The sequence below is a fragment of the Anneissia japonica genome, unplaced genomic scaffold (genome assembly GCF_011630105.1).
Source record: "Anneissia japonica isolate Jap-2015-1 unplaced genomic scaffold, ASM1163010v1 scaffold284889_len227367_cov140, whole genome shotgun sequence".
NCBI classification, from domain to species: Eukaryota; Metazoa; Echinodermata; class Crinoidea; order Comatulida; family Comatulidae; genus Anneissia; species Anneissia japonica.
Window position 1 is genome coordinate 8,802 of NW_022756579.1, and position 11,088 is coordinate 19,889.

Below are 11,088 nucleotides of genomic sequence, written 5' to 3' on the forward strand. Positions count from 1 at the left end.
TATTGTATAATACAGTTAGCGGCCTCCTGTATATTTTAATTTAATTTAATCTTTTTAGCAGTCGAATTTCATGTAACTCTATTTATAGATTTTTTATGATTTCACTACTTTATATCCAAATTCATATTATAAATACTGTAATAATTTACTATTTTTGAGCAATTCTATGATCCTCGCCGATAGACTGAGAGAGCCCTTCGATGGCAAGCATTTTTCAATTAGACAATCCTTAAGTAGCTCCTGTTATTTTTGCAAATAAATGATATGTAAGACCAGCAAAAATTAATTAAAAACGTATATCAAAATGTAATTAAAATTTGTATATATGGTATATGAATGTTGCTCGAGCCCTATACAAATCTTATATTATTAATTTGATTATTATTATTTATAAATATTAAAATTCATATATTATTAATATATTATAGGTCAGTTGGCGCAATATATAAATTGTGCTTTGCTGTAAATGTTATAAATTGTAAGTGTTAAATAACATGTATACATGATCTGTGATATATTCAACTTGTGTAATTGTGTAACGTATATTATTGTATTAAAAGTCTTGCATCTTTTTTAATATTGTATTGTGGCTGTACAGTATGTTTTTTTTTATAAACACACTGCAAAAGCGTGTCCGCTGTTTTAAAAGCGTCGTTTCCAAAATAAAGGTATAATAATTATATAATAGTATGCAATAGAAACAGCAAATCATTTTTAAGATTATTAAACATCACCTTTATTTTCTTTGTCATTCGTATTTATACAGGCTGTAAAGATTTGAAATTAAGAAGAACCATTTTCTAATATTGTTTAGCGAACAACCTTTAAAGATCGTCAGGAAAGTAATGTTAATTATAAAATATAATTGTAAACCCAATTAAGTATGTGAAATTAATATGCAATGTACGTAACACATATACTTTGCATGTGTTCTTAGGGAAGATTATGAAACAAAATGGACGGTGTGTACTACGTGACTTTCGTAAACCAAGGAGCGGAATGTCGCCACTCTTTATATATATGGCTCTGGGCAGGGGGGCTTAATCCCCCCACCGGACAGGTCAAACCCCCCGCCGGACAGAGCTCGTCGGGCAGTCAGACCGTAAAACATATAAAAATAAGCCCACACCAAGCCAACACATGTCTGTCACAGTCAGAGAGTGTTTTCGGTCACAATAGATTTTATCTGCCGGAGCCTCAAATTCCATCACGTGTTTCGATTGTTGCTATAACCCGAAGATCGAACGATGAAATGAGGGGAGACACTAAAATCGTTTATTTTATAGTGGGAAAATAAAATATCTCCTGCTTGTCGGTCGCGATTATTCCAACTCCTGGCCGTCGCTGCCGATCTTTCGGATACGCCACCTGTCGGCGGACATGGCGCGAAGGTCGGGCGGAAATTTGGCGAACACAACGACGTGAGGCACTGCGAACAGCTTCACCTTGCTGTGGTACTTGGGGCTGAAGAGGCGTCCGTTATTGAACCTCTCCATCAGTTCGTAATTTAGGCGTTTCTTCTGGGTGTCTGTCGTAAGCGTACGCGGCGTCGGCCCCCTTCTTGCAGCCGTCGAACACGATCGCTTCCATCGACCTGGACAGATAGGACGACATGAAACTCTTTCCTACGTTTCCACGAGGCTCGTGGTACCAGTAGACGGCGCGCGGGACCGGTCTTCTTGACAGCTCGTCTATAAGTCCTTGTTGCCACGATCTCAGCACGATGGTGCTTAATACGTCGTTCTGTTCTTCGCCGAATTGCTCGGCGGCCACTCGATCGTCTGAGTCGGCCATCGATGGAGCAGACATTACAAGTTAATTTGTCGATATTGATCGGACGCACGTGTATATAAATATATCTATGCACTAACTCCTTATGGAACGACCGTCTGATTTAAAATGTGAAATGGGAAGTGGAATTCTTAATATTAAAGTGGTTATCGTGCTCCATCGACATGAAACTATAACTGATCTTTTGTCTTTGAATTTTTTATTTATATTTACTAACATACATTTGCAACTCATCATAAAGAAATAAAAATAACAAAATTAAACACGGAAGGATACGAACTAATTGTATTTTTTTTCAAATCAAGCTTTATTTCCAATGTTTTTTTTTTTAATTATGTGCTTATCGTCATAACATCTAAGCAGCGTAGCGACTGCAAACGCAAGGAAATGGATCTGGTTTATCATCACGCCTAAGAACAAAGCGGTAACCGCGTTCCCGGACGTTGTCGATCAACTCGTCTGTCCGCCATTCCACGGTTCGTCGGTACCGATTTACGTCGTTCCCGCACTCCTTCCTCAGCCTGCGTTCCGATCCGTCTGCCAGCATGCGCATCCAAGCTGACCTCCGTTTCACATGCGACGATATCGGCTTCATCAACTACGGGAGCGAACTTCAACTTTTTAACCAGCTTTATCGCCGAAGTTACCCTAACCTTTTTTCGGTAAGGATTCTTGCAGGCGTGTCCGGGAAGACGGCCTCCGTTCTTCTCGGCCAATTGTTGAATGTCCACTTTCTGAAAAACTTTCTTGGCGCTTCGATCGAAGTACCAGACTGTCGTTCGGTCGGTCATGTCTTCGAAAATTATTTTTTCGATGACGTTTTTCATCGGAGATTCGTCGAATCTTAAAATGCTGGCGAACCTTAAAATGCTGGCAAGCTTTTTCGAGAGAATTTAGCAAGAGCAGGTTCGCGAACAATGATTTTCCTTCCGACACGTCGAGGACCGCTGAGGAGCCGGCGAGATGTTTCAACGCGTTGGTCTTAGTGTCCAATTCGTTTTTCAAAACGGCATCCTCCAATTCGTTGGAAGCGGTGACGCCGATTCGATTGCCCTTGCAGCAGTCCTCGTCCTTTTCAGGGCGTCCAAGCACAATTTCGCTATATCCAGATGTTTCCATCCGGGAAGTAGAATGCTGAGATGCACCATGAAAACACGGTTGGTGGATGTCGGAAGCACGAGCTCGCATTCGCCTTCGTCGCTCATCTCCCCCACGTCGGCCAAAGGCTTGATGGAACCGTCCTACAGCCGACAGGATAGTACCTTGGACAAATTGGCTGCATCGTGCAAATTAAATCGTACTTCCACCAGTCCGTTCTCCTGGCACCCGCCGTCTTCGCAAGCCAAGAGCGTCCGCTTTCTCAGGAATCGCAGCCTCGTCTCGTAAAAGTCGACATTCACATGGGCAGCACCGTTTTCCGTCGTCGATAATTGTTTGCTGTAACGAACGTCAGCACGCGGATCGAAATCTGTCGAGCCCCAGTATGTGTGCCTGAGGTGCACCCGGAGATGCGAAAGAAATTTCAGCTCCTGCATGCGGTTACCAGTTCTCAGCCGCAAGTGGTTTCTGTCGAGAAAAACGCGATCGCGATCGCTGCCGAGTTCGTCGGCTTCCTCCATCTTCTCGATCATCTCGTCGGATATCAACGTCATGAGAAGCCACGTATTCCTCCGTTCCGAAGCTGCACAGCAGGAGCTGTCGCTTGCGACCGGCTTCTTCCACGAACCGGAACGGCTTCTTGTCACCGCTCGGCATGGAACTCATTATATTCTTGCATTTTTTACCGCATATTCCTGTCGTTCGCTCCAGCGTTTCCAAAAGATCATCCATCGTGCCGGCGTTCTTCCTGTTGCCGATGATCAAGTACCTTTCCCCTTCCAAGAGTTCCGTGTTATCGGGATTGACTAGCTGGTCCACTACCGTCTTCAGTATCTTCAGTTCGTCCGGCATAATTGGATCGATCAAAGAGAAGGCGAACAGGAGATCAGCCGGGTCTGATTGCGACTCGGTGATCACCTCGGTGTGCAGGAAATGCCGATCCTGTTTCGCCAGCCACCTCCTGTGAGCGGCTATTACGCGGGAGGAGCGGCAACACTGGTTCTCGTCGGGCATCCTTTGATTTTCGTCGCAGATGAACTTAGGTGGGCATCCGTACACTTTCACCACGCCGAAGATCAAGCCGAGCAGACGCGTGAGCTTGAACACGCGACCTCTAAGACTGGAGTCGGTTCTCAGGCCGAACTTCAGATTCAACTGTTCCAAAAACAGAGCTAGCTTGTCCCAAGTAAGCATGAGCATCCTCTCGCAGTACCATGCGTCGCTTTCAAACGTCTCGGGTACATTTTCAACTCGAGCATGCGAAACTTCTCCATGACCAGGTGTCTGATGGTGCCGTACTGCATCCTGACGTCGATAAAATCCAACTCATTCTCGTATCCTTCCATCTGCTTCGGCACGACGACGTCGTCGCTCGGAGGAAACTCGAACGTCGTGATCCTCGTGTCTATAGAGTAACACACGTCCTTCTCGTTCATCACCATGAACGTAGCACTATCGCACACGTTCACCGCCGTCCTGACGCCGTGTCGTGTGGCTCCGGTGTTGGGATCGACCACCTTCTCAGTGCGTTCCGACCTGGTGCATCCCGAATCAAGCTCCTCCTTCATGATCGCCGCTTCTTGGCTGCTCTCGACGGTCAACGGGTTCTTGTCGCTCTTGGAGCCGGGAGCGGGTGGGACGAACTCGTTCGTGAACCTTATCTTCTTGGAGTTCCTGTACTTGCTCGCGTTCTCGACGAGCACCGCCTTCGCCCTCTGTACGTTACGTCGTCCGAGTAGGCGGTGCCTATGACGCTCTTAGCCGCCGACATCACTGATGTCTTGCCGGTGCCCGGCGGTCCGACCAGTATGGCGTGCATGCTCATCGTCCTGTGCGGCCGAAGCTGATTTATGCCCGAAAGGAGGATGTAGCAGAGCTCGCCAATTGCGTTCGACACTCCGGTGAATTCATCCACACGACCCATAACGTTCATGAGGTATCGTCGGCGACGTCGTCTCCAACCTTGCCAAACGCGTACATCGTGCAGAAACCGCCATCGACTGACTTTCTCCCGTTCAGACAGTACACGCCACCCATTTTCGCACGCCAGTTATTGGTATAGGATTGTCGAACAGTTCTACTCATCTGGGCGTTGTTGTTGCCGTGCTTCTGATAGTACGGCTTGTAAAAGGGTCTGGCACGTTTGGGATTGGAGAAGGTGTCAAGCGCCAAACCCATTTTTCTAAAGGTCTTTAACAGTAAGGCGATCGTAGGATTTTTTCCGAATATTTGACTCGGCTTCGTCGTTTTTCTCCTTTCGGTTGGTCACGTACAGTTGGTCGATTTCAGCCGCCACCTCGTCGTCTTCGTCGTCGGTATCTCCTGCGACGGACACTCTCAATCTTTCGCCAGTAACGCAAGACGGAAAGAGCCTGCGCAAAAGTAGTCGGGCTGGAACATGCACGACTCCAGCTCCCACGCCACCATGTGCCGAAAAGATATGCGTCCACCTTCCAAATCATTCGTTGTGGCCCTCAGATCTAGTTGCTCCAAAGACATGGCCGTCTCGGGCGTCAAGGTCTCTCGATCGATTTCCAACAGCTCGTCGAGTTCAACGACGCGTTTGCTGCCGACCAGGTCGAAGGCTACGTCTTCGTCTTCCATTAGTTCACGCGTGAGTTCTTTTCTGTAATCTGTTCTCTTCTTCGATGCGAACAAAGTCTTCGGCGACAGCAGTTCGGCGCGTACTCTTCAAGCTTCGGGCTCGTCCCGCTTACGGACGGTCGGACGAAGGCGACCTCTAGGCATACCTGGAACCCTATAGAGAAAGTACATCTCTATGCTGCGATCAAAGTTTTCCAGTCTCTGCAGAGACGGTATAGGGCTATGAACCTTACTTTGTTTCATGTCAGACGTTCCCTCGCCGAACATAGAATCAACATTTTTGAAAGCGTATCTCAAAGAACTGGTTCCATCGATTCGTCTCTTTCTCTTTTTCGCTCTCCCTCCAGTCGCCTCTTCATCTCCGTCCTCGTTTACGGGCTCCGAACTCAAAATTTTGTCGTAGCAATGAGCACACGCACCGGTACAGCTTGTTCTTATACTGCAGCTGCAAAGCCAATCGAAACATGACCTGCAGCAACACGTACGAGCAAGTAAGAGGAAAGTTGGTATCAAATTTTCCGGTCATGTTTTCTTGCAAACTTTTTTTTCGTGAAGTGAGGAGATTTCAAACTGTTGGGCTTTTATAGTCTCCTATCTCAACAGGGAGCTTTCGATTAGAACGACATGAGAACGGAATCACTCACTCGTGACCGTTCTACTTGGCGTCCTACGTTCTTCAACAAAATCCAGAAATGTCGAACTTATCGTTTTTGTAAGCTTACGAAAAACTCCGCAATATGTTGTCAAGAGAGACAAAAAATAACTGACACTTAGGCTTTTTTCATATTTTTTTTTCATTCTTTATTTGTTCAATCTCTTCAAATCTACATACTATTTGTATCAATCTTAACACTGAACTTCGATTGTGCGGTCATCTTGCCTCGCCATCCTCGAGGTAGGTTCGTTAATCCGCGTCGACAATCTGCGAGTTGTTATTCTCCTGCATTTCATCGTAAAACTTGTAAATGTCCAGCATTCTCCCCGTCTTCTTTTAAATCCCATCTAGTAATTCCATGAACGGATTTTTCTCCGATTCTTTAGAGGAACCGCCGTGTTTGACTTTGTTTAGTTTGTTTATGTACAGTTGGCTTATTTCCGCCACCTCGCAGGACGGAAAGGATCTGCGCAGAAAGTAATCGGGCTTGAACATGTACGACTCCATATTCCAGGCCAGCATGTGTCGAAAGGATATGCGGCGGCCTTCCGGATCCCTGATTATGGCCCTCGGATCGATCAGCTCCAAGGACTTTGCCATTTCAGACGATAGGGCCCCTCGATCGACTTCCATTAGCTCGTCGAGATCCATGATGCGTTCGCCTCCGACCACGTCTTCGTCGTTGTCGTCGTCGACGCACAGCTCTAGGGTAAGCTCTTCCCTGTAATCCTTTCTCCTACTTGATCCGAACAAGGTCCTCGGCGACAACAGGTCGACGCGAACGTCCCATGCTCGTTCGTTGTCCTTCTCCCGGACTGTCGGACGAAGCCTGCATTTGGGCATCCCAGGAAGTTCGTAGTGAAAGTACATTTCTATGCTGCGATCGAAGTTTTCCAGTCTCTTCAGAGACAGCACGGGACTGCAAAGCGTTTTCCTCCTTTTGAACTTGCTGGCTATTCCCAAACCAAGTTTCGGTAAGAACGTTCTAAAAGCGTATTTAAACGAACCCGTTCCGTCCTCTCGTCTCTTCCTATTCCTTCTTCTCGCTGCCGGAGCGTCGTCTTCACCGTCGTCGCTCTCGTCTTCGCTGTCGCACTCGTCGTCGTCGTCTTCTTCGCGCTCTTCGTCGTCGTCGTCGCCGCCGTCGTCGTCGTCTTCAATGGGGGAATCCATCAGCATCTCGTACCTCATGTTCGGCGGTAACGTCGTCTCCCAATCGGCGTAACCGTAGTTCACGACGAGAATGTCTCGGACCGTGAGCTCCAACCACCTCTTTAGACGGGTGGGAAGGACGAGCCAGAAAACGCGACCGCAAGCTACGACTCCTCTCGCGTCTTCGTGGACGATCACGCTCGGCTAGAGCAAGGAGCACACGCAAGCGTACGGTTCGTCCTTGTAGTGAAGCTGCAAAGCCAACCGGAAAATCACCTGCAGCATCACGTACGTGTACGACTCGCAGTCCATGAGGGAGTCAGTGGGTATCTCGTCCGACTTGGCTTCGACGCACAGGACGGTCTTCGGCTCGGAAAAAAAAAATCTTCGTCGATTCTACTGCAGGGCAGTAACTCACACGGCAGTAGTTCCTCCTTGTTCTGAGGTAGACTGCTATCGAATTTTAAGGACATCTTCTTTTGATTTTTTTTTTTTTCACGAAGTGAGGAGATTAAAAAAAATTATAAACTTTTATAGCAATCGCACGAGGAATGGATACATAATGTGTACCGGCGTCATACCGTTTGTAAAGAGGCACGTCGATCCTATCCCCATGACGTACGGGTACAGAAAGTCCAGAATAGTCGAAATTTGTTCTAAGTCCAGAAAAGTTTAGTTCTTCGTTCTCTCATCACCACTATCACAGCAAAATACATTGTAAAATCTCAAAAAAAAAAAAAAAAAAAGATACAAAGATTTTTTTTTTATTAAACCGATACAAAGATTTTTTTTTTATTAACTTTTATTTTCCTTCACTCGAATTTTCGTTTAAAGCGCGAGATAAGTTTAAAAGATGGGCTCCTTAAACGCAATCTCATCGATCTGCTTCAACCCTTGTTATAGTACGTATTCTTGCAAGTGTGAACTGGTAGGCTACCCCCGTTCTTATCAGCAAGCTGCTGAATTTGCACGATCTGAAGTTTATCCCCAGCGCTTTGGTCGTAATACACAATATTTTTCCGGTTGGTCATGTTCTCGAACACAGATTCCTCGATCACCTCCTTCATCGACGATTCCTTCGATGCAGCCGTCTCGTTCTGCATAACGGGATGTATCAGCGAGAACACAAAGATCACAGGAGATCCGCCGGATCCGGCTGCGACTCGACGATCACCTCGGCGTGCAGGCTATGCCGATCATGGTTCGCCAGCCATTTCTTGTGAACGGCCATCACGCGGGAGCGATGACAGCACGAATTCTCGTCGGGTAACTTGGGATTCTCCTCTAAAATAAACTTGGGTGGGAACCCGTACACCTTTACCACTCCGAATATCAAACTGAGCAGACAAGTAAGTTCGAACGCACGTTTCCTAAGGTTCGTGTCGATTCTTAGCCCGGACTCCATTCCGTGCCGTTCCAAAACAGACGCTATCCTATCCCACGTCAGGATGAGCATCTTGTCGCAGTACCAGTCGTCGCCTTCGAAACGTCGAGGATACATCTTCGACTCAATCATGCGAAACGTCTGCCTGACAAGGTTCCTGGTCACACCGTAATCGCAACGTTCCAGATGCGGTCTGAATGCCGTTATCAGCTTATTCCCGACAGCGTCGTGGTCGGTAACACATTCGAACGGTTCGAGCAGCTTGCAACAAAGCTCTCCAATGTCCTTCGGCGCGTCGGCGAAGTTCTTCCGAATACCGATAGCCAACAACCTCGTGGTCATCTTTTAGGCTGTACATGCTGGGCATGTTTCCGTTCAGAAAGCGATCGGTTTGCCAGTTGTCCCGGTAGGACTGTTGAACAGCGTTGATAATCTGAGACATTTCCTTTTAGTAAGTTTGACGTACTTTCCTTGCAAAAATTCTCTTAAACGAGTGAATCGATTCGAATCTCCTGGCCTTTTATAGTATCCAATCGGGGCACTCATGACGTCATGGGTAACTGGCCAATCATAATCATCGTTTGTAGTTGCAAGTCGATCCAAACCACATGACGTCATGGGTACCTGCAGTAATGAAACATATGAGGTACGATGACGTCACCGAACAGCATGTATAAAGCTAGACATCGGCGAGACGAGGAATTCAAAAAGTTTTGCATTTCATTGTTTCACGATGCCTTAGAGGTTGATATTCTTTAAAAAAAATCTCATTGGGGAGGTGAACCCCTCTCAACCCCTTCTCCCAGCTCGAACCTACGAGCTCAAGTTCCCCCCCTGTCGGACAACTTAGCCCCCTGCCCCCAGAAAATATATCCTAAAGCCGCCACTGATTACTGTGTCCACAGAGCAGAATTCACAATTTGCAGCCATAAAATGGAACAAACTCCTTTTTTTTGCGTACAAGAACAAATCATAACTCTACCTATTATGGCATAATTGCGAACAGGGTCTATTGTTCTTTTTGTTCTGTCGTCGCCAGAAGAGCGTTACTCTTCCAAATTACCTCGTTGACTGGAAAAAGTGTAGTGAACAAATTTCGCACCAATTTTGTTGCTCCATCGCTGGACTGGGTTATAGCCATTAGCTTCCCTTTCTCCACTTTCATATAGTTTATACCAAAATGGTAATTTAGTTTAAAAAAACTTCAAATTATACAATTAAGTGTGAATGTACATGACAAACAATAATTGAACACAATTTAAATTAAAGTATATAGTGTATGTAACGGTTATATAATATGTTAATACTAATGTTTAAACATGTGATAAATTACATTTGAGTTATAATTATATAGGCATATTTTTATTAAACATAAATGAATGTTAAAAATAATAAATTAAAAAAAAAATTAATTGCAATACTAAATCTTTATAAATTATTTCAAGTATTATTGTTACTTTGTTAATTTTTGTTTTTAATTAAAGAGGATACTTATTATTTCCATATTTGTGTTATAAAAACACATTTTTCTAAAAATACCAAATTCACGCGCACACTCAAAATATATAAATATATACACTTAAAAGCGATATTTTCATACTTCATTCTACAAATCCAGGGTTACAAGCCCTATGCTTAGTCGTTATCAAACAGAATATTCTTCAACTTTTAATAATAATCAAGGTAAGAATTATTCTGAGGCTTTTTATTAAATAAATATAAACTCTGTAGGTAAATTTACGTAGATTAGATAAATAAAAATGGACATAGTAGTAATTCTTATTTATTCATTAACAAGAATAATTTTTCTATTTTCTAAACAATTTTATATAGCCGGAGGTAGTTTCAAGCTAGGCAAAACTTGCTAAAAATGTACATTTTCTCCATCAAAAGGCTTTTTCTATGAATGGAATGACCTGTTTGAAGCACGAACTCCCGTAGACCAAACCCAGTACCGTTACAATTTTTGATCGTCCAAATGCCACTCACGATTTTCAGAAAGTAACCCTTACGGTATTAGGCACACCTCATCTCACCAATACTTCACTTATTGCAATAATTAAACATTTAGAAGTTAGCAGGCCTACACACGGACTGGTGTTAATTCTACTAATAATACAGCAAATGTAATACAGTTCAAATTTGACTCAACCTAAAAATCATCTAGTGATAAAAAATTCTCGAATTAGTATACCTTCGTTGTTTCTTTGACGTCAGATACTTTAGATGGCTTTGGTTCTATATCCACATGCTTTGCCAGCAACTGTGTTCTCAATGATTCAAAAACCATGTCCCTGTAGTCGCATAGATCACTAACGGCACCTGAAAGATCTGAAAAATAAAGTAAACAATAATATTATAAAAAAATTGGAAAAAATAGTTTTCTTTCCATCCCGTATATATA